Source organism: Petaurus breviceps, unplaced genomic scaffold (genome assembly GCF_028583685.1).
Source record: "Petaurus breviceps papuanus isolate PSGF00001 unplaced genomic scaffold, PetGlider_PUasm1.0 90994, whole genome shotgun sequence".
Lineage (NCBI taxonomy): Eukaryota > Metazoa > Chordata > Mammalia > Diprotodontia > Petauridae > Petaurus > Petaurus breviceps.
Window position 1 is genome coordinate 5,739,945 of NW_027187393.1, and position 24,936 is coordinate 5,764,880.

Here is a 24,936-nt window from a genome sequence, read left to right on the forward strand (position 1 = left end):
ACTGGGACTTGGCCTCTTCCGATCAGGGGCATTCGGGTGCAAGGGGAGGAGGGCAGGCCCGGGACTAAGCTGTCTCCTCCACTCGCTGCGTCCAGCCTCTTGGAGACCAGCGGAGGCAGAGAGCAGGAGATGCTGGGGGATGGGGATCCCTCGCTTGCTGAGCTCCGCAGCAATCCGCCCATGGCTGAGGGCGGGGCGGCTCTGCTCCTGGGAGCCCCATCCCCATCTCGGGAGAAGGTGGGGCTTGCACCAGAGGGATGCCCCCTCCCGAAGGCCCTCCCGGGCTGATCGCGCCCCGCCCCTGGCCCCGCCTTCCCCCGCGAGACCTAGGGCCTTTCCAAAGTCGAGCTGAGAGAAGGGGTATCGGGAAGCCTACCCTGGCCTGGCCGCCTCCCGGCTCTACTGCATCTCCTTCAGCTGTGCGCTCAGACGCAAGAGTAAAAGTGCGTGCGCTGAGTGGACAGGAGTGCAGGGGGGTCGAGCTGCGAAGGTGCCGATTCGTCCTCATACTTCCCCTCAGAGCTCCCCCTCCTCCTCCCGCCTCAGTGGTGTAGACCGCGAGAACGACTAGCCACAGCCCGACTGGCGCCGCTGTCAGTGCGTCCGGGCTCCCCAGCGGTGTGCGCGGGGGGCCTGCTGGAGGCGGCGGCGGCAGCGGCGACGACGACGACGGGGGCGGCCACCTCTTCTCTGGCCCCCACTCCTGCATTAGTTCCCTCTATTGCCCCCGCCCCTGGGCTTTTTCTGCAGCCTGTGCGAGACTCGCAGTCGCTCCCGTCTCTCGGTCCCCTCCTCCACCCGGCCCTCGCTCCTCCCCGCCTCCGTCTCTCGTTGTTTCTCGGAACCTTTTTTGCTCCTGACCTTTCCTCGCTGGGTGAGTGAGGCTCGGGGGTGGAGAGGGGCGGGTGGGTCTCGTTGCCTCCTCTCTGGGTGGTTTTTCATCTTTGGTTCCCCGACCACCCCCACCTCCCCACCCCCACCCCCTCCTATTTTTAGAAACACTTTCGGCTCCTGGAGGGAACCACGTGCTGGCCCGGGACGGAGTAAATACACAAATAAGTAGAGGCGCTCACGGGGCAGGGGCCCGAGGCCTTGGTCCGCCCTGTTCTGGCTTCTGCAAGCCTCGGCCGAGCACGGCTCTGAAGCGCCCCTCTCGGGCCTTGGTCCTGTCGCCGCCCCGAGCTCTGGGTCGCTGCGGGCGATGATGGTGGCCCCTGGGGTTGCTCTCGTGTCCGGGCCTGGGAGCTGGGGGAGGGGTGGGGAGCCGAGCAGGGAAGGGGGGGGGGGTGGCAGTGGCACCGGGGCCGCTCCAAAGGGGACGCTGGTGGCCTCGGACCCTACGGTCGGCTGGAGGGGACCGAGCGGCCCCCAGGCCCCGATGCTTCCCCTTGGCCAGAGCGGCTGCCTTCCCGCAGTGAGACGCGCCCTTAACCGGCTCTTCCGGGCTGAGGCTTGGAGGCCGCCCCTGCAGGACGGGGCCCAGCGGGAGAGGGGCCGCAGGTAGCCCGCGCTCCGGCCCTACCCGGGGCCGGGGCTGCTCTGGTGCGAGAAACGGTTTCTTACTTAATAGCCCCAAGCTCCTTTGCCGGGCTGATGCTCTGCCACTCTTTTTTTTTTCTTTGCGGTACTCTTCCCCCACGCACCGAAAAAGTAGTTTGTATAATGTGATGAGTTATAGAGAACTTAGAGAGGTCACCGGTCCAGGCTCCCAGCTTCTAGGTGGGTAAGGAATTATTTTCCCTATTGTGACTCCCAGGCCACCGAAGATGCAAAGAAAATTAAATAAATTTGTTTTCAGACTTTCTCTGTCCCCTTCCATCCCACCCCCACCCCTCGCCGGCTTCTCCGAGCTTGGGGAGGGGAACAATAGGGAAGGAGGGATTTTTGAGGGGAGAGAGGAAGAAGGACAGCAATTCATCCCGAAACTCAACTCTGGGAAATTTACGTCCAAGGGGTCGCATCTGGAGACCTGGGGTGGAAGGTAATGTAGCTCTAAATTTACCTTCCTGTAGAATGTAAGATCCTTGAGGGCTGGGACTGTTTTTCCTTTTGTCTCCAGCACTTGATAGGCTCGTTGAATGGAATTGTTGGATTGCTGCCATCCTGTTGGTTCTTTGAACTCTCTGGGGAAGTTCCTGGCAGGGTGTCTCTTCTGATATGTTTGGAGTTAGGATTGAATGAAAACTATGGCCCCTTAAAGCTTTAGCATCCTGTCTGAAGCCGGTTTGGGGGGTTGGCTAAGCAACAGGCAGGGCCTCAGTCCTTAAGAGGTCTCAGCTGGAGATGCCCTAGAGCTGGAAGAGAAAGGGGACTGGACAGATTCTTCCGTTTCCTAGCTGGGACTAGGGAATGGACTGGGGATTTGGGGAGGGAGGATCTGGCACCTCTTTGGTTAAAGGGAGTTGGGTAAGGAAAAGTGGATTGGTAGGAAGATAAGGTATCCAAGTTTGGGCTTTCAACTCAGGTTTCTTTGGAACTCCCAGAAATCATTAGTGTCTCAGGCTAGTGAGTTTGACCCAGAGCCTCTCCTGAACTGGATGCAAAGAGCATTAAAAATTGCCTTCTTAAGTATGTCAGGGAAAAAACTCCAGGTAAGCTGCTTATGCAGTCCTGGGGAGTCAGCTGGTCTTCTAGCTTCATTGTACTGAGGGAGAAGGGATACCCGGAGAAGCGACAAACCATAGTAAAATAGCTGAGACTGGAACTCAGTTCTCTTGACTATTAGTCCAGGTCTTTTCCCCCAGAAGGCTTGGGGCCCTTTCTAGAGGAGGGTGAGATTTGAATTTAAAGCCCGGTGTGGTAGATAGATCAAGAGGATTACTAGGGTAGATCACCTTTCTGAAAGATTGTTCCCCTGACCTTGCTGACCCTGGGGAGGAATTAGTTCAGGGGGAAGGATTATTTTTTGGCAGCTGCAGGAATCCTGACCTAGGTTGCTGGGACCCAGTTAGGATCGGCATTTGGCTGAGAGCCTGGGCTTATGAAGAGTTCCTCACATTCTTATCAGATGTAAACAGGGCTTCCAAGGGTTGGGGTAAAGGATATGGGGAGTGGGGGTGGGTGGGCAGTGTTTCCTGTAGAAAAGACAGCTGATTATCAGATGCCTTGCTCTGGGGTGGCTGAAGATAAGAGGCTTGGACAAAGGAGTTAGTCTGACAACAAACTCCTGGGGCCTTCAGTGACCCAAATAACTGCTCAGGGATGGAGAACAAGATCAAGATTTAGATAATGAGGATGTTGTATAGTCACCAAAAGAACCTAGCAGTAGTAGTCTTATCATAATGATCTGTGGCTCTGGAAAAGTGGCCTGGCATATCATCTAGAACTGTGGCCTGGGAGTCAAAGACCTGGCTCCAAGTTTAAGCTCATATTGTTCTAGCTGTCTGATTATGGGCAAATCACTTATTCTCTGGGGCTTCCCTTTGGATTTCTGGGAGAAAGTGACAGGAAACAGGGTGTGAAGTGGCTTAATTTGGCAAAAGTCTATATAATATCTAGAAGGACAGAGGAGGGAGCCCTAGCCAGGGGCTCAGGAGAATCTAGGGCCTCAAATTCGATATCTATAAACTACAATATCTCTAATTTCCCTTTCTGTTCAGAATGTGATTCTGTGATTATATAAGGGTCACCTGGAAGAACTGGAAGAAAAGATTGGTTCATCTTCCTCCCCCAGCACCTTTCATCTTAGCACTGATGGCAATTCCTTCATCATTTCTGTGTCCCCTTCTTTCCCAGAATGTATCCATGCTTCTCCTCTACTTAATTGAGTTAAAGACAGACTTTCTGGGGGCAAAAAGTGACATCCTTAGTGTCATATCAAGAATAAATTTGTGGGCCTGATTTCTGGCTGTGCTGCTTACTGCAATCTCGAGTAAAGCCCTTCTGGGCTTCAGTTGCCTTATCTATAGAATGAGGGGGTTGGACTAGAATCCCTCTAAATCCTTTGATTTAGGAGATGAGGATCATAGATCTAGAGTTGAAAGGGACAATCTAGTTCAACCCTCTCATTTTGCAGATGAGGAAACTGAGGCTCAGGGGAGGTTAAATAACTTACCCAAGGTCCTACAGATAGTATCAGAGATAGGAGTTGAGCATAGGTCCTCAGAGGCATTATGGTTTGGTTTGGTTTTTTCCAGTATCACACAATGCCTCCTGAAGGCATGACTAGACAAAACTGCCTATGTCAGAAATCTTGGATTTATAGTGAACTGCAAGCTCAAAATTAGTTGTGTGATAGGGCATTCAGAAAAGCTAATTCAGTGATGTGCTGCATTAATAGAGGCATAGTGTCCTGAATGAGGATGGTGATAGTGCTCTGGCACTTTGCCCAGGTCAGACCACATCTTAGATACTGTGTTCAGTTGTAGGCACCATATTTTTAGGAAGGATTTAACAAGCTGGAACCTGTCTAAAGGAAGACAGCCATGATGATGAATGGGGACCTTGCTGTATGATGATAGGATGTGGGAAATGGGAGTGTTTTTTGCTCAGAGAATATAAGACTTAAGTAGGATGTGATCACTGTCTTCATGTGTTTAAGAGACTGTCACATGAAAGTGGGAATAGTCTTGTTTTGCCTTGCCCCAGGAGACAGCAATATGTATAAATAGCACATTTAAGTTGATGTAAGGGAAAACTTCCTAACAATTATAGCTGTCCAAAGTTAAAATGATGGCTCTTCAGTAACTATCACTTGTCAGTGATCTAGAAGAGATTCTTGTTAAGGTATGGATTAGGTAGATTGGAAGACCTATGAGGTCCCTTTAAAAAAAAGTTTTATTGATTGTTCTTTTCTTTTTCTTTTCTCTTTTTTTTTTACATTATTGTCACTTCCCAGTGACATCCTCCCTAAGTAAAAGTGGATAGAGTCAAGCAAAACAAAACATTGACCACATCTAAAAATGTATGCCTCATTCTACACCTATAGTCTGCCACCTCTCTGCTTAGAGGCAGGACACATATTTCACTATTATTCTTGTGAAATCTTGATAGGTCACTGCTTTGATCAGAAGTCTTGAGGTTTTTTTCTGTTGTCTTCTTTGACAGTATTGTGGTCATGAAAATGAGACACCTAAGTGATAGTCAGTTAACTGAGACCCAGAGAAGGGAAGGAACTGGCTAGAGCCACGAAGTAAATTAACTTCAGAGCTAGGATTAGCTTCCAAGGCTCCTGGGCTCCCAGTTTTCTTGTTTAGGGCTCTTTCTACCACACTATTCTATTTCCAAAAGCCTTTCCTTTCATTGTTCTCTGAATAGAAGAGAGTGATCCAAATAGTCTCACTAATTAACATCATGCTTAGTCTCATTTTAGGCCAGGCCATTAATTTTTCTAAAAAATTACATTTGTTTTAAAGTATTAGGAGGTTAAAACTTTCTTAGGTAGAGGGACCCTTCCTTAGGCCCCAGTGAATCCTGGGCTTCCTCCCTGGCCAGGATTGAGCTATGTAAAGTGAGAGCTCAAGGAGTTTACAATCTAAACAATGAGGGGGACCCCTGGATATATATATATAGTCAGATGACCAGAGTTTGGGTTCATATTCTTTATAAAATGTGACAAGGTTGGAACTAGATTATCTCGGAACTAGATTATCTCTAAGCTTCTTCTAGTCCTGACATTTGAGGATTCTGTAAACACCATTTGTGAAAACAGAAACCCTGCTTTGCAACCTGTCAGGATAAATCATTACTGCATTCTCACTAAGTATTTTCTATTAAAAGCCCAAATTTATAAATTCCCTGCTATTGGCTAAGTAATGTTTTTCTAGAGGAGTTTATCTCTTGTTTTCTAGTTTGTTGTTTGGGTTTTTTGACTGTGGACTTTTCTTTACATCTGTTGATCTTTCTTTCATAACCTGTAAGGAATCAAAAAGGGTCATCTGTCTCATTCACCATCTTTATTAGAGCAAGGTTTTCTCTAAGCAAGATTTGCCCAGGCTGTGGTGAAAAAGAAAACAAAACTCTGCCATGCAAATGGGCCAATTCTGTATCTAGTGCTTTTTTGCAGAATATCCTGAGGAGGCTCCAGTTATTGTAGGGGAAACTGTAAGAATAGTTTCTCCTTGTATCTTAAAGACTCACTCAGATTTTTCACAACAGTTTTTTTCCCTTCAGGCACGTAATTGCACTAAAATTATTGTTCAGTCATTTCAGTCTGTTCGACTTTCTGTGACCCCATTTGGGGTTTTCTTGGCAGAGATACTGGAGTGGTTTGCCATTTCCTTTTCCAGCTCATTTTATAGATGAGGAAACTGAGGCCAGCAGAGTTAAGTGACTTGCCCAGGGTCACACAGCTAATCGGTGTTTTAGGCCAAATTTGAACTCAGGAATGTAAGTTTTCTGACTCCAGTCGCAGAACTTTATTCACCATGCCACCTAACTTCCCTGCACTAAAGTTAGCTTCTCAGATTCTGTTCCCGGCTAAAGAAAACTTTTAAAGTTATGTAGATTATTTAATCTTTTTCGACCTTCCCAAGTAAAGCTCATTCTGTTACCAATACTTATTGTTGCTGGGCCCAGTGCTAGACTGTTAATCCTAATGATAACTCTTTTATACAATGGCTTAGAGTTTACACATATGCCTTATTGCGTGCAACTGACTTGTGAAGTAGGTACTGAAAGTATTATTCTCATTTTGCAAATGAGAAGACTGAGGTTCAGAGAGAAGTTTACACAGGCTTTTAAGTCTCCGAGGCTTCTTATTCAATGCATTACTCTCTTTACCTGCACCATTCCACCCTTCTAAAAACAACTCACATTTATCTAGCCTTCTGTGATTTTAAAAAGTACATTATCTCATTTGATATGCTGTATGAATGAAATCTAGTCCCTGCCTTCAAGGATAGCACAAACACCATAATTCATATTAGAACCTGTCGAGTGCATGAAAGGAATACAGATTATTATGAGGTGAGATGGGGCGGGGGGTGAGGTAGGGAGATCACTTTAGGCTTGAGGAGTTCCTGGGAAGCTTCGTGGAGGCAGCAGCAATGTTAGAGCTGAGTTCTGAAGAATTCTGGAACTGGAATCAGGAGATGCTTCTGAGTTCTTCCTCAGGCATTTGTATAGTGGTATGACTGTGCCTGAGTAGGTCACTTAACCTGAGACCCGATTTTTTCTTCTGTAAAATGAGCATAAAGAATACTTGCATTACCTACCTCAAAGGTTGCTGTAGGGAGAGCATTTTGCAAACCATAGAGTGCTATATAAACGTGAGATGGTTATTTCAGTAGGTGGGAATGTCATGAGCAAAAGTGTTGAGTCAGGATAGCATAGATTTATATGGAAAACTGAGAGCAATCCTTTGGGGCTAGACTATATAGGGCACATGGGAAGGGGAGGTAAAATACAAGATCCCTGGAAAGAGAAGTTGGAGCAAAGCTGTGGAGGTCCTTGAATGTCAGGCTGAGGATGTTGTACTTTATCTCTATCTCGTAGGCAGTGAGGCACAGTGGAAGGTTTTTGAGTTATGTAGAGATGTGGCTAGAGCAGGGTATTAGGAAGATGAATCTGGTGGCATGTGCTGAATAGACTGGAGACCAGGAGACCCAGTGACTTGCAACTTGACTTCTATTAATGACACTCATTCTAAAGAAGAAATTTGTTTCAAGAATGGCCAATTGCCCAAGGTGTGTGTTGTAGGAGGGCTTCTGCTCTACTTAAAAACAAACAAACAAAAGAGTTAGGGTCTATCAGGGTTCATGCATTAGTTGTATGTTTGCTCAGGGAAAAAAAATGCAATTTCTTTGTCTGCTTTTATCCACCTTGTGGCTCTGACTACCTGTTTGTGTTCTGCAGTTTTACCAAATCACTTTGAAGACTGAAGTGAACATGGGTCATATCTTAGAGCTTTTCTCTCCTCTTTGTTCTGTCAGTGAGTATTAGAAAATGTGCCTTGAATTACCCAGTTTGGAGAAATAAAGCAGCTCTGCCTGCTCCCTGGTACACTTGCATGTTTCACAGCAGTGAGGTCAGCTCCTGCTCACTTTGGCCAGGCCAGGGTCTCTTCTTGTGTTTGGGGCTCACAGCTGTTATCTGTGAAAGTGGCTGATGAATCCTAGTTGGAGAGCCGGATGGAGACCTTAGAGACCATCCAGTCCAAACCCTTTACCTCACAGAGAAGGAAACTGAGGCTCAATAAGGTTCAGTGACTTTGGTGAAGGTTACATGGGTAAGAAGTGATAGGTGTGGGATTCTAATCATTCTTTCCACTGTACAGTGCTCCTTAAGGGGAAGCAGGACTGACCAGAACCACTGCAGCACTGTAGGTGTGGATTAGATCTTCATCTGATCACTCAGTAATGAATTCCCTACCAGCTACTCTGTGCAGGCCTTGAGCTGGGTGAGGACACAGATGAGTGAGACCTGTAGGGACAGTGACGACACAAGGGTAAAGGAGAACTCCCATTTCTAGAGAGCTACAAAGCACTTCCCTTGTAGCAGCTCTGAGAAGCCTGTAGGACAAGTGTGATTTATCATTTTATAGATGAGGAAACTGATGCTGAAAAAAATTAATTGCCTTGCTCAGGGCTACACAATTATTGTTAGAACCAGGATTTGAACTCCAGGTCCCCTGATTCAAAGGTGAGTGCTGCTTCCACTCTACCAGAACACTGGAATACAAGCGTGTACAGGGTAAGTCCATTGTGGAGGTGATAACAGAGTGCTGGGGGAGCTTATTTTCAGCAGCCAAAGGGATCAGGGAAGGCTTCACAAGGAAGGTGGCCTTGAGCAGGGATTTGAAGAATGGATAAGATACTGACAGGCTGAAGGAACAGCATGAATGGGGCCTAGCCAGTCTTCCATCAGTCAGTCAGTAAACATTAAGTGCTTATTATGTGTCAGGCATTGGGAGGACAAAGAAAAGCAAAAATACAATGTAAGCTCTGCCATCAAGAAGCTTACATTCAAATTGTTTTACATGTAATTAGAAAAAAGCTTATATTCTGAAAGAGATGACATGTAAACAAGCATATATGAAATATATACACAATATCTTTGACTTCATTTCTTCCAGTTAACTTTCATGCTGTAATGCCTTTCTGTGGCCAGAAACATTTTTTTCCTGAGGCTCTGCAAAGGACTTATAGTGGTGTTCACTCTGTTCTGGGATTACCTGTTGGGCTTCTCTCAGTCTGTAGTGTTTTTTTCATTGTGTTTGGCAATTTTTTCTGTTTACTTATGTCCCAGCCTAGTTTCTGGACTAGTCACTAAGGCTAGTCACCACCTTCTGCAAGAATTTCTAGGTTTGGGCTCAGTCTCCTAGTGGTACAGATTTGGGCTTTGGCCTTGGACACTTCTGTCTCCCTCCCCTTGTTGCTTTCCTGAGCCCAGGATTGGCTTTGTTCCTTGCTGACAAGCCCCAACCATATGATGTTCTTTGTGCTGGTATCAGGCCTTCTGTAAGGCCCCCAGGTGCTTTTCTTCTCAGGTACAGTGCTGGTCCTTTGTTCTTTAATGGCACTAGAGATGGACTACCTGCCTGCTGGTCTGGCCTTGTCTCCTGTTGAGCCTTGGGAAGGGCTACCTAGTCCTTGGCCATGTCTCTTGTGGTGACTGGGCCATGAACTGGATGGCCTGGTTCTATTTTCCTTCTCTCTCTATGGCTGGTTTTGTGCTTCACCTTCCACCCACCCTGCCTTTTTTCTGCTTATAGCTTCCATAGGATTCTGGCAGGATTTTGTGCTGTGTGGAAGAGCTTATAGGTATTAATAAGTATTATTTGATACTTATCATTGTTCTTCTGGTACATTTTTTTTAGAATTTTATTAGGATATTTGTAGGTGATATGGGCTTCAGTAGGTCCAAAAATGCTGCCATCTTCCCACAATTACATACATACAGAGGAGATAGAAGTTACTAGCAGCTTTAGGGAGGAGGGGGATCACAAAAGGCATCCTGCAAAAGGTGACATTTGAGTTGAATCTTGAAGGAAGTCAGGGATTCTGAGAGGCAGAGCTCAGGAAGGAGAATGTTCCAGGAACAGTGAGACACAAGATGGAATGTCTTGTTTATGGAAAAGCAAGGAGATCATTGTCCTTGGATTACAAAGTGGGCAGGGGAATAAAGTGTAAGAACTTTCAGTGCCAAATAGAGGACTTTATCTTTGATCCTGGAGCAAACAGAGTTAGGGACGGAGGTGGGACACGGTTAGACACGGTTAGCCCTGCACTTGAGGAAAATCAGGGTTGCAACTGAGTGGAGGAATGATTGGAATCAGCAGAGACATGAAATAGGAAGACCAAATGGAAGATGATTACTGTAGTCCAGGCAAAGGTGATCAGGGCCTGAGCTAGGGTGATGCTAATTGTTGAATGAATTAATTACTTTACCTCAGGAGTTCTTAACTTATGATTCTTGAACTTGTTTTTTTTTTTTTTAATTAATCTGACAGTTGTAGTTCATCATAATTGATTTCCTTTGTCATCCTGTGTGTTTTATTTTCATTTAAAAAGCATTCTTCTGAGAAGTCATCAGTAGACTTCACCAAATTGCCCAAGTGGTTCATTAAAAAAATAAATAAATAAAAAGATTGAGAACCTTTCACTGATCTTTGTTAAAAGGGCAGTCCTCTTGGAAGGAATTTATATTGAGCTGTTCTGTGAATGTATTTTGGGCTCTTCCTGCTCTCAGGAAAAGCTAGCAGTTAGGTGGTATAGTAGAAAGAGCATGGGATGTTGAGTCAGGAAGAACTGAGTTTGTATCTTGCCTCAGACATTTGCTAGCTGTGTCACTTTGGGCAAGTCACTTAAACTTTGTGCCTCAACTTCTTCATCTGTAAAATGGGGATAATAATAGCACCTACTTCCCAGAGTTGTTGTGAAGACCAAATGAAGTTAACATAAGTAGAGTGTTTTGAAAACCTAAACCTCTGTAAATTCTGTTCATTATTATTATTACTTACTAGCAGGACTCTGATATCTGAGGGGAAAGAGAGAACTGGTAGAACCCAGGGACTGAATTCAGAGGGTGTCAGTGACTACTTTCAGAGTTTTCACTCTGGGCTGATAGACATGGAGTCAAGCCAACTCTGCCCAGCTCCACCTGGGCTCCCCTCCTTTGAAGGTCAGAGCACAATGAAATGACTACTTTGAAAAAGGTGGAAAAAATTTGGGCCTACTTGAAGACCCTTACTCAAGAGTGCTGAGCTAGGCCAGGGCACTCAGTCTTCAAAGTCTGTCATCCCCTAAGACTCAAGGTTCTCTTGCACTGACCATACATCTGTTGACCAGTCTTCCTTATGGCTCCAGAGACTCGTTTTCCCTGAACAGTGAACTGACTTCTTCAGGGACAGATTACTTTCAGATCAAACTATCACAGGTGCTGAAAGAAGCTTGAGTGCAGCATTTAGACTTCCTTACTATCCAGCTTGTTAGCTTGGTCTGTTCATGAGCTAAAATCATTTTGCTCATCCTTCCTGACACCCCTTGTGTGATTTCCCCACCCACCCAATCAGTCTTGAGTTTATAATACTTTGACCTATTTGTAGCATAAATTTGGTGAAACGTTTCCCTCTTTATGACTTTTCTTTCAACTTTCTCTAACTCCAGAAACCTGAGTCCCATTAGCCTTCCTTGTGTCTCAGTTTCCCTATCTATGAAATGGAAATTAAAACCTGGATAATAATTCCTGTTCTGGCTACCTTAGAGGGATACTGTTCGAATGAAATGAGATCATTTGTGGATGTATTTTTCCAGTGCACAAAATTAGTACAGATGTGAGAAATAATTATCCCAGAGAACCAGAGGGAATCCTTGCTCTGCTTTGCCGTTTGTGAGCTTTGTGCCCATAGACAAGTTGCTTTCCTTTTTCCTCTTTGGACCTCAGTTTCCCCTTCTGTAAAATGAGAGGGTAGGACTATATATCCTTCAAGAAGGTTTCCTTCCAACTCTAAATTCTAATAATCCTACAGTGATGGTCACTGTTTAATGCCTGGGGAAGCTGAGGCACAGAGAAGCACATTAAGTGATTCCCTCAAGCCCTTCCACTCAGGTAATTGACCCTCCTTCTCAAGACAAAAGTTATTTTTTGTGTTTATGGGATTGGGGCCTGTTTTACAAAGCTGGTTCCTGAGAGGAGCCTCAGCTATGAGAATGCTACCTCCTGAAAACTTCCCTCAGTTCTTACTAAACATTCACTCATCCTTGAAAATGTGTCCTTCACTCACAGTGACCTCTAGGCACAAAGAGAAAATTTTCAAATAGTATACACCTTTCTGCGTGGATGTTCTGTAACCAAATAAAAATTGTTTTCTTCTGTTCTAGTAGAAAGTAGAGCTGCGCTGTCAGGGGCAAGGGCAGGGGAGACTTTCTTTAGCCCAGTGAATCCTATCACCTCAGTGTCTTTCTTAAGGGAAGACTTTTCTCTACACTCTCAAGGCTTCCAATTCAGTTTTGTCCTGTCCCTCCTTCCATTTCTTGCCATTCTGTATTCACTGACTCCAGGTTCCTTGTACTTGGCATACCATCTCCACCTGTTGAAAGTCCTTCCTTCTGTTTTTCCTTTAAGTCTACCTCAAGTGCTGTTCCCTCTTCCTTCACCTTTCTAGCTAAAAGTGGCTTTTTCTGCATTGTTTTCTTAGAGGACTTTTGTGTATGTTACATACTGTACTCTTCGAGGCCCCCCCCATCCCTTCCCTGTCCTCGTCTGCAGGCCCCCTCAGATTAGTTTGTAGTTTTGCGTACTGGGAGATGCTTATTGACTTAATCAACTTGATGGAAAAGGAGGGGGTGAATTGGTCCGAGCTAATGCTCAAAGCCCAGCTCCCTTCCTTTACTGCTGTATATTTCTACCTGACTGACTTCATAACTCATCCATGAGTCCTTTTCTTCTAGATCCTATCCACATGTACCTCCTGAACCTACATCCCTGACTCTGTGTCCCTGCCTCTCAACATTTTTGAGTTCCTGCTTGACCAATCCTAATCCCTTATTACTGAGTCAGTTCAAAGGTTCATAGATTTAGAGCTGGGAGGGACCCAAAGCCCTCGTTTTACACAGGAGGACCTGAGGAACTGAGAATTCTCTGGGATGATGGTCAGGGAAAACACATTTTTTTCTCTAGGAGATAGAGGACTGGGGAGTATCTGAAGGGGAGATGCCCTAGAGACTTAAAGGCCCTGAACTGATTGCTAAGGTTGCTCCCCATCTCCCTGATTTTTATTTCCTTTCTTTCCCAACTTCTTTTGTTTTTTCTTTTCTTTCCTTTTCCCTTTTTAAACCTCTTCTCCTTACTAGTGACCTGAAACCTGCCATTTGGTGTCTTCAAATCCCTTGGAATGAAGAACTAAGGCAGGCCATAGTTTCATTGCTTCTTTGTTTCCCTTCTTTGAATCCTCGAACTACAGGCTTAACACCATTAACATCCATGATTAGATACAAAATGTTAACATCAGCCCTTGCCTTGTAAATATTAAAAACTCTGGTCAGACAAAGCAGAATAATCACTTAACATTGTTAATCTCAAACCATTTGACTGGCTAGAAGATGCTTACACAGTACTATTCTCCACTGTTACAAAGTGTCATGCTGATGGGTTTTAAACTACCCAGGCTGCTCCAGCTCCTACTGAATCATCACCGAGGCTTTAATTTGACCCTGTTGAAACAGTACCCCCTTTATCTGGATAGCTCACCTTCCACTTGAATATTTAAGCAAAATATTTGTATTTATGGCATCCTTGGCCTCAGAGTTCTGTGTTTCATTCCAGTTGTACCTTTTTCTTTTCTAGTAGGCCATAGGCCTTAGAGTACCTTGGACTCGGAATCCTGAAACCTAGATTTGAGCCTTGGCCTAGTCACTTATTAGATGTATGACCTTAATTCTTTCTCCTCTAGGTTTCATTCCTTCATCTACAAAATGTGTAATTACACATATAGTACCTCTCTTCCAGGGTTGCTGTGAGGATGAAATGACATGAAGGATGAGAAAGAGCACTATCATTGGAACATACTGTATAAATAAGTTATCTCATTCTCTAACCTGTTAAGTAGCATTTATTAAACACCTATGCCCAGCACTTATGCTAAGCACTTTACAAATATTTTCTCATATTTTAATATAACTCTGGGAGGCAGGTACAATTATTATGCCCATTTTACAGATGAAAAAACTGAAGCAGAGGTTAAGTAACTTGTATGTGATCAAAGAACTAAATGTCTGAGGCTGGATGTGAACTCAGGTCTTCCTGATTCCAGTCCAAGCTGCCTAGGTGGCATCATAGAGACTGCTGGATTTGGAATTAAGAACCGGATTCAAATCCTTCTTCAGTCACTATCTTTGTGATTACTGCAGACAGATCTTTTGGGAAATGGTCTGGAGGCTTTCTAAAGTGTTTTCTAGATCTTAAATCTCTGATCCTATCATCCTTCCATGTGTAATACCTACCAAGTGTAGTTCAGTCTGACAGGTCTTTCTCTATCAGCCCACAGCTACTGCCAGGTTAATCTCTAAGCAAGGTCAGGAATGCTTATACTCCTTGTCCTTAGGAGGAGTGAACACCATTCAGGGGGGGCAGGAGACTGGAGGGCTTCAGGTGGGATCAAAGGCTTTTCCAATTTCCCAAAGTTCGAGGTGACCATACTCTTACCCCAGGGTGAAGAAAGAAATGTCCTCCTCCCTGCCTCAGGTTCTCATACTTCCTTCTTTACATAGAAGGAGCTGTTATTTCTGTGTTTCCTTAATTCCATAATTTTGTGTCTGTGGATGCTCCCTCCAGTGATGTAGATCTGTACACTAAGGAGTTCATAGAGTCAGAGGCTTAGGGGTTAGAAGGAATTGTGTCCCATTTCCAACTCCCTGATTTTAAAGAGGAGGAAACTGAGGCCCAGAAAGATGATTAGGTACTAGCTTGAGATCATATGGCAAAGTCAGTATTCAAATCCAGGTCCTCTAATTGCAAATGGGTGTGAGTCATAACCTCAGAGCTGCCTTAATTTACATTTCCCTAATTAGTGATTTGGAGCATTTTTTTTTATTGGAGTTGTTGATAACATGAATTTCTTCCTTTGAAAACTTCCTATTCATCTCTGTATTGGGAATGGCTCTTTGTCTCCTTCTCTACTTATAGAGTTATTTCTTGGAATAAAGAAGACAGAAAGAAAGGGAAAAATCAGTTCAGCACACCCAACACATATGTTAAATGAGATTGGCACTATGTGTAACATTTCGCTGTCCACAGTTCCTCATCTCTGTGAGGGAGGGAAGTGCTCTCATACAGGGTCAAGTGTATTGGTCATCATAATTATAAAGTGTTCGGTTTTGATTTTTTGGTTCTTTCTTTTTGTATTGCTGTCATTATGTGTGTATACAGTTTGACTTACTTCAGTATGCATTAGTTTGTTTAAGTCTTCAGTGCATCTCTGAATTCTTAAGATTCATTTTCTTATACATCTTGTACATAATGTACGAAAACTTATTCAGTGATTCCCCAATAGCTAAGCATCTACTTTCCAGGTCTTTGCTACCACAAAAAAAAAAAAAAGCTGCCGTAGTATTTTGATGTATATGAGACTTTTCTTTGTGTCTTTGACCTCCATTGAGTATACCTCTAGCTGTGAGGCCTAAGTATCAAAGAGTATGGACTTTGTTAACACTTTTTTTTTTAAGTCCAGATTGCTTTCTAGAATGGTTAGAGCAGTTCACAGAACACCAACAGCTTATTATCTAGTCTCCCTGGCAGCTAATGCCCTCTCATTTAAGGTTATTTTCCATCTACAATGTATTTATCTTATGTTCTGATTTACATGAGTCTCCCCATTAGAATGTCAGATCCTTGAGGGCAGAAACTATTTTTGCTTGTTTCTTACACTGTGTCTGTCCTTAGTGCTTAACGTAATGTCTGGCACATAGTAAACCCTTAATAAATTCTTAATGATTGACTGTCTTTCCACAGCACATCCATCATTGACTATTTTCATTCTTTGTTACCTGTGTTTATTTGTTAGAGATAATTATAGCTTCTGACCTGACTTGGGACTCTGATAAGGGGATGTGTCCCTTAATATCCCCTCAGCAATGTATCCACAGGAGGATGCTGACATTTGGTCCAGTGGGTTTCTGTGACTTTGTACTTAGAAAGTTCACCTCTTGGGCCCCATATCTCAAGTCAGTCCTTGGTCTGTTTCCTGTCCCACCTCTGAAAACTGGGCAGCCATAAGCCATAGCTCTCACTTTTTGAAAGTACTTGTTGAATGAGTAGCTCTTCTTGATTAAAGTCTACTATGGTCTCCCGTGTTCCACATGGTCTTTGTGTATGAAGCACCATGGTGATCTCCATAATACTGGCTCCAATTTCCATGATAAAAATGGGAGGCTGATAATCTTGAAAAAGGCATGGCTGAATGAATCTTCTCTCTTGTGACACTTGTGGAATCACAGAATGTTCAAGTTAGAAGGACCTTAGAACATAGAATGCCTTCCCTCCTCACCTCAGCTTCTCAGAATCCCTACCTGGTTCCTTCAAAGCTCAGCTCCTCAGGCTCCACCTGAATGAGGCCCAGCCTCAATGACCTCCTGTAATAGTATAAGCTCCTTGAGGGCAGGGATTTGTATTTTTTCTTTGTATCCCTAGCACCAGACCTGGCACATACTTGGCATTTAATAGATACTTATTGATTGATTTATAGAATTTCAAAACTGTGACTTCAGAATGCCAGAGTCCTTAATAAAGATTATCTAGTATCTAATTACATGATTGTATAGATAAGAAAACTGAGGCTTTGGAAAAGAAAATGACTTGCCCACAGTCACATAGATAACAAATATCAGCTGAAAATTGAGTTCTTACATTTATTAGCTTACTTTTTTCTTTATACTGAATTGTCTCTAGATCTCTTCTTGTGTTCAAAAGGAGACGGAGACCATTACAATTGCAGAAGGTTACATGTCTTATACCAATTGAGATCAGAGAGTTCACTATTACTTGAAAACACAAACCTTCTGGCCACTCAGTCTTTTGCTAACCCCATGTGAGACATCGTATAGCCCAATATATTTTCCTACTTCCTCGTGTTTTTGCACAGCAGTATATTTCCTTTTAAAAAATTTTTATTGATGCTTTTTAAAAAAACCCACTCTCTTCTCAATGACTCCCTCCTCCCCTCAATATAATTCTCTCTTATAACCAAGCAGTGCAGTTGGGGAAAAAACAAAACAAACAAAAACAAGCCATTTTGGAAAATATGTGCTACATTCCACACCTATAGTCCGCTATCTTTCTGCTAAAGGGAGGGAGCCCTGCTTCACTGCCAGGCCTCTGAAGTCACAATTGGTAATTTGTTATATCCATTGAATCCAGCTGATCCAAGTAGTCCTATGAGGAAGACAGGGAAAATGATTGTTCTCCCCATCTTATAGACAAAGAAACCAAGGCCTAAAGGGGCAGAGGTGGGATAAGGGGATAGACAGCTGCCTGAGGCACAGTACTTAGGCAGTGCAACCAGGGATGTTTTTTAAGGATTTTTATAAATGCACATATTTTTAACACCAGAAAATCCCACTCTTCTGTGCCTGGAGGGATTTATTTTGTGATAAGTCAAGTCGCATATGTTACTGTGAAGGCTCAAGGTCCCTGGTGAGCAGTAACACACTTTTGCTTGTACACTCCAGTGAAAGAGAACATGCTTTATCCACCATTCTCGTTGTCTTTCATTTGCAGGTGTCTTAAGTGGGAGGACCACTCACCCATTTTAAAACCTGGCCTGTGGTATAGTAGTGCCTTGGCTCTGGGAAGGAAGTTATGGTCTCCCATGCATCTAGCACTTAATTCTGCACTGGTTAGTCTAGACTGAGGTAAAAGAAACCACAGGTAGCTGAGGGAAGGCCTATATTGAGAAAAGGCGCAGAGTTTATGGAGCCAGAAACCCAGCCCAAGTCTCAGCATGACAAACCATCTCTAAGGCTGAGCTTATACCTACTCTTCAGCTGCTTGATTTGTAAATAGCTTGCTCCTGTGGAATTCAAACTGTCTGCACTTTGTGCAGTGACATCTTAGGGGCTCTCAGAAAACAGACTGGAGGATGTTATTGACAGGAGAGCTCCTTTGAGGAGGGGTGGGAGAAGAGGAGAACTGCAATCCCAAGGCTAAAGCTCAAATCTCCCTGGAGAGGCAGTAGCCATTGTGTCTCTTCAGTCTGCAATTAATCTGCCTTTCTGACAGACGGGAAGTTCAGGGTAATGTCTACCCACAAGCAATGGCAGACCTAAGGTATCTACCCACACTAGAGCTTTGGTGGCTTCCTCAGCTCCTAGGGGCAGAGTCCAGCCTCTTACTTCAATGGTAAGGGTGACAGGAAACTCACTTGGTTGGCCCCTGTCTAGCTTTACTTTTGATAAGGCCCTTTCTACACAGGAGAGGCTGGGAAGTTAGAGCCCTTCTCTCAGCCTTTGCCAAACAAGCCCTGCCTCAAATACCAGTCCCTGTTGCGGCTTCTTGTTCTGACAACTTTCTGATTAGGGGGCAGGAAGTCTTCCATTTATACAAGGGTTGAGACAAGCCTCCTTGGTCCTGGGGGAGGAGGATAGTTTTTAGTTTCAGTTGGCACAGCTGGCTGTACTAAGCCTGAGTCTTAGTACTGAGGGTCTATTTCTGTAACATGCATAAAGGTGACCTTATTTCTTTGCCTAGAGAGACACTGAAGACTGGCCCGGTCTCTGAGAGTTGTAATGCTGAATCTCCCTCCCTCCTTTCTTCCTCTTTGCTTCTTCCTTTCATAGAATCCAAAATTTAAGGGCTTAAAGGAACCTTGACTGTCTAGTTCAGTCTATCCCTGAAAAACAACACTTTCTGCAACATGCCTAACATTTAAATGATCATTCAACCTTTGCTTGAAGACCTCCAAGGAAGGGGAATTCACTACCTCCTTGGGAGCCCTTCCTATCATTCCTTTCCATCTCTGTCCTTCCCCTCTCCCATCTCATTTCTTCTCTCCCGTTCTCTTCTTCTGTTTGTCTCACTATACCCTTCTCATTCTTGTTTCTCTTTCTCTCTGTCTTATTTCTTCTCTCCTTTTTCCTCCTCTCCTTTCTACTCATCTCTCTACTCTTCCTATTTCATTTACCTTTTCTTCTCTCTTCTCTCCTTTCCTTTCCTTTCCCCATGCCTGCTCATAGGACCAGACTCTGCTAGTGTTAGAGCCAGAAGAACCTTAATTTGTCTAACCCCTTCATTTTGCAGAAGAATTATTTGAGGTTAAGCAAAGGAACATGACTTGCTTAATGTCAAGAATTGGTGGTACTAGAGAGGTCAACAAAAAAAGGTATCAAACTATGCCTCTGATAAAGGACTCATTTCTAAAATATACAGAAATGAGTCAAATCTATAAGAATACAAGTCATTCCCCAATTGATAAATGGTCAAAGGATATGAACAGGAAGTTTTTAGAGGAAGAAATTAAAGATATCTATAAGCATATGAAAAAATGCTCTAAATCACTATTGATTAGAGAAGTGCAAATCAAAACAACTGAGGTACCACATCTCACCAGTCAGATTGGTTAAGATGACAAAACAGGAAAATGACAAATGCTGGAGAGGATGTGGACAAATTGGAACATTAATGCATTGCTGGTGGAGTTGTGAACTGATCCAACCATTCTGGAGAGCAATCTGGAATTACGCCCAAAGGGCCATAAATAATTTCATACCCTTTGATCCAGCAATACCACTTCTAGGGTTGTATCCCAAAGAGATCATAGAAGTGGGAGTAAGACCCATATGTACAAAAATATTTATTGCAGCTCTTTTTGTGGTGGCAAAGAATGGGGAATTAACGGGGTGCCTATCAATTGGGGAATGGCTGAACAAGTTGTAATATATGCATGTAATGGAATACTATTGTGCTATAAGAAACGAGGATCAGATGGACTTCATATTTACCTGGAGAGATTTATACAAACTGATGCTGAGTGAGAAGAGTAGAGCCAGGAGAAATTTGTACATAATTACAGACACAACGTATGTGTGACGACCAACTTTGATAGACTGGACTCTTCTCAGCAATTCAGGGTTATAAGTCAACCCTAAAAGTCTCATGATTGGAGAGAGATGTCTACATCCAGAGAAAGAACTGAGCTTGAATCCAGATTGAAGCAAACTACCTGCTCTTTTTCTTTTTCTTGTTTGGTTTTATTTCCTCTTTCCCATTCTTCATTCCATCTGATACAATCCTTCTTTATAACCTGACTAATGTCTAATGTGAAAGTATTTGCAGATACTATACTTGATTGTATGCCACCATGGTGGGGGGGAAATTTGAAACTCAAGGAATTGTGGAAATGAATCTTGTAAACTAAAAGTAAACAAAAATAATAAATTATACCAAAAAATTAAAAAAAAACTAGTCAAAATAATTAACAACTTTAGCAAAGTTACAGCCTATAAAATAAACACACAAATCATCAGCATTTCTAAATATTACCAACAAAACCCAGCAGGAGGAGATAGAAAGAGAAATTCCATTTAAGATAACTATAGACAGTATAAAATATTGGGGAGTCTGCTTGCTGACACGCCCAGGAAGTATATGAACACAATTACAAAACATTCTTTATATAAATACAGAGCTAAACAATTGAAGAAATATTAATTGCTCATGGGTAGGCTGAGCCCATATAATAAAAATGACAATACTAACTAAATTAATTTACTTATTCACTTATTATGCCAGTCAAATTACCAAAGAATTGCTTGACAGAGCTGTAAAAAACTAATAAAATTCATCTATAAGAACAAAAGGTTAAGAATATCAAGGGAATCAATGAAAAAAGTGAAAGAAGGCAGCCTAGCGATAATAGATACCAAATTATATTACAAAGCGATATAATCAAAACACTTTGGTACTAGATAAGAAATAGAGTGGTTCGCCAGTAGAACACTTTAGGTACACAATATACAGAAGGAAATGAGCACACTACCCTAAATGTTTGATAAACCCAAAGAGCCCAGCTGTTGGGGCAGGAACTGGTTTTTGACAAAAACTGCTGGGAAAACTAGAAAGTAATCTGGCAGAAAATAGGCATTTACCAGTATCTCACACCATATACCAAGAGAAGCTCAAAATGGGTACATGATTTACATTAAGGATGATTATATAGGCTAATCAGAAAAGCATGGAAGAAATCTGTCAGATCTATTGAAAGGTTCACAGAAGTAAGATGGATCATTTTGATTACATAAAAATTAAAAGTTTTTGCACAAACAAAACTAATGCAGCCAAAATTAAAAGAAACGTAGGAAACTGAAGGGGGGTGGTATTTGCAACAAGTTTCTCTGATAAAGATCTCATTTTTCAAATATATAGAAAATTGAGTTAAATTTTTAAAAATAGTCACTGTTGGTGGAGCTATAAACTAGTTCAATCATTCTGGAGAATGTTTTGTAAATATGTCCAAAGAGCTATAAAATTGTGCATACACTTCAACTCAGCAATGCCACTACTAGGTCTATACCTCTAGGGGATCAAAGGAAAAGGACCCATAGGTACCACAGTATTTATAGTAGCTATTTTTGTGATAGCAAAAAACTGGAAACTTAGGGGATGCCCATGAGTTGGGGAATGGCTGAACAAGTTATTGTATATGAATATGATGAAATACTATTGTGCTATAAGAAATAATGAAGGGGATAGTTTCAGAGAAACCTAGGAAAACCTATATGAACTAATGCAAAGTGAAGTCAGCAGAACCAGGAGAACAGTCTTCTCAGTAACAGCAATATTGTAAAAAAAAAAAAAATTAACTGTGAAAGAGTAACTGATCAATATAATGATCCACTACAACTCCAAAGGACTCAGTATAAAATGCTATTTCTAGGTAGAGGACTGATGAACTCAGAATACATATTGAAGCATTTTTCTCCTTCGTTTTTCTTGCCTTTTTTTCCCCTTTCAGTAGATGACTAATGAGGAAATATGCATGACTGTACAGTATATGTATAATGGATATCATTTCTTCTTAATGGGGGTGAGTGGGGGAGAGAATGTAGAACTGAAAATAAAAATAAAAAAGAGTTGTGGCAGAGCTAGAACTAGAACCCAGATCTCCTGACTTAAGCTCAAGGCTTTCTTCTACACGGCATTTCTTGTCAGGCCATATGATATCACAGCAAAACTTGGAATCAGGGGACGGAGAATTGGGCTTGGAATTTTCTTGGCCTCTATAATGTCACACAAATGAACTGGAGGGAGAGGACCACAAAGGATGGGATCCTTTGATGGTAGGAGAGTAGAAAAACTCCAGCCCTGGGGCTCCTACCAGTCCCCCAGCTTTATTCTCTCCTGTCTCTGGGTAATATTGTTCTGGTTACTGTAGTCATAGGAGATCATAGAACCCTTTCACCTTGGCAGACTCCTGTGAGCCTGCCCATTTCAGAGGAGCCTGTGGAGGATCAGGGATAAAGAGCAATTGATGAGCTGTGAATCCTGGTTAATCAGCTAATTAAGCTTTCCCAGCCTGATTACTGAGCTCCTGAAGCTCATAGCTCAACAGGACCCAGCCGACTATTCAGTTTAGTCTTTAGAAGTCTTTTAACATTGAATTTGGAGTTATCAGGTAAATCGGTTATCATTTGAAATCTTTGGATGAAACTTACTAGCTGTGTGATCTTGGACAAATTGCCTAACTTTTCTGAGTCTCCATAGGGATGATTGGTCTCTGCTCCCCTCCTAGGAGTGTAAAGGGGAAAGCATATTGTAAACTTAGAAGAATATGTGCCTGGAAGTGGTTATTGTCTGCCTTTCCCCACTCCTCCCTCTACCTCTCTTTGCTTGACTCCCTTTCCTTCTGTTCCTTCATTTCCTCATTCTACTTCAGTGAACAAATTGTACATTGACTATATGTGGTTTCCTCAGTGTCCATTTTTCTTGACTCTATGCAGTGATAAAATTCAGTAGCTCCCCTGACCTCACAGTTACCTGCTGTTACTGGGAAAGAGCAGGCTCTAAATAGCTTAGCCTTGCTTCTGGGCCCACCTTGCTAATCAGCTGTGGGAGAATTGTTCTTTTTTACCTCTGGCCACATAGTAAACCAACCATAAAGACACTTCCCACAGGCTTTCATTCACCTGCCCCATGCCTTGGTGTTTTTCCTCTTCTGGAGCTGTTGATTCTGGGCTAGGTAGAGCTGTTCAGGGATAGGGGCCTGTCTCAACCCTGGGAACTCATCACTTTTGCCTCTTGTCCTTCAATGGAAACAAACAATACAATTCAAAAAGCATTTATTAAGACCTTGCTATATGCTAGGAATGAAGACAGAACCTCCCCTCAAAGAATTTACATTCTAGTTGGAGGGCGGGGCAGGTAGTTGGGGAGACAACAACATATAAGCTGTCCTATTATAATAGGATTACAGTTGAAAAAAGCATTTTGATATTGATCCATTTTTCTTATTTGATCCTCAATAAACACCTCATGATCAATGGAGGACACGAATTAGCCTCAGTTAATGGAGGAGAAAATAGACTCTAAGACAATATCCCACAGCTAGTAAGAGGTGGAGTCTGAAAGTCACAGCATTTGGAGCATTAGAGGCTGTCTAACTTGTAGCTGACCTCTCCATGTAACATCATTACAGGCACCCTTCATTTGAAGATCTTAAGTGGTGGGAAATGATGTAAAAAGATTACATTTAGAGTCAGATGGGAGTCAGGGAACCTGGGTTTAAATCCTGCCTCTGCCATTTATGCCCTATGGGCATAAACCTTGGGCCAGTCACAGCCTCCTAAGTTCTGGGCTTCCTCATCTATAAAAGGAGGTATTGGGTGAGATGGCCTTTAAAGGCCTTTCCAGTTCTAAATAGATTCTCTTGTGGCACACTACCTCCTGAGACGGCATCATCATCTTTTGATCAGCTCTAATTGTTAAGTTTTTCCTTAAACCAAACTTTAATCTACCTCATTGAAGCTTCTACCCGTTGTGCATATATAGGTCTGCCTTCTTGGACTAAGCATAAAATTATAGGATTGTAGATTTAGAGCTGAAGGAACTTTGGAGATCATCAGGGTTTGACCCTTTTGCTTTGCAGATTAGATAACTAAGGCCCAGAGAGGTTAAATGATTTTCCTGGGGTCACATAGCTTTGGTAAGTATATGGAGCTAGGTCTTCCTGACCTTGGTGTCTCTTAACAGAGCAAGAGTACGTGTTATAACTCTTCAAATGCTTAGACACAGCCATCTTGTGTCATACCCCCTTCCCAAGTCTGCTTTTTTTCTCCAGGCTTTAGTATCCCCAGTTTCTTCTGCACACTAGCCTCACCAAAAGCAGTGGAAGAAGGTAGGAATGGGCCTTTTAGTAGGCATCATCTTCATTCATTCAACAAACATTAAGCTGGTTCTGTGCTCTTGCAGGACTAGTGAAGATTTAGCAGCAAATAAGACATGGTCCCTGTCTTCAGGAAGCTCACTCTCTAGTTGGGGGAGAGGGGATGCAGTGAAACACTGACAATTGTAATGGAAAAGAGAGTGTGAGATAAGTGAATAAGAAATATAATAAAATGCCATAAGATTAAGGGGGGGGGGGCAGCCAGGTGATGAAGTACATGGAGTGCCAGGCCTGGAGTCAGGAAGACTTATCTTTCTGAGTTCAAATCTGTCCTCAGACTTACTAGCTGTGTGACCCAGGGCAAGTCACTTAACCCTGTTTGCCTCAGTTCGTCATCTGTAAAATGATGTAGAGAAGGAAAGTTGGAACCACTCCATTATCTTTGCCAAGGAAACCCCAAAAGGGGGCACAAAGAATCAGACATGACTGAAAAACAACTAACCAGAAAACAGGAGAAGGTGGGTCAGTAGCTAATTTCAGTGGGGGATTGGGTTGGATATGGGCATTAGGGAAGGCTTCCTGGAGGGTTTAGGAGGCATTTGAGACCGGCTTTGAAGTGTGGGTAGGACTTGAGCATTTGGAGATGTGTGAATTGTGGATTTAAGTTCAAGACAGTCTTTGAATTT

General features: G+C 43.0%; 1 protein-coding gene across 4 annotated transcripts in view; it reads left to right on the top strand.

Annotated features, from left to right (window-relative positions):
• The first annotated feature begins 596 nt into the window (after positions 1 to 596).
• RALY (RALY heterogeneous nuclear ribonucleoprotein) overlaps positions 597 to 24,936 on the top strand; it is a 62,424-nt gene continuing 38,084 nt past the window's right edge. For all 4 annotated transcript variants that reach the window (XM_069077751.1, XM_069077753.1, XM_069077752.1 and 1 more), the window contains exon 1: positions 597 to 874. The gene's annotated coding sequence lies outside the window, so the exon portion shown is untranslated. The remainder of the gene's footprint in view (positions 875 to 24,936) is intronic.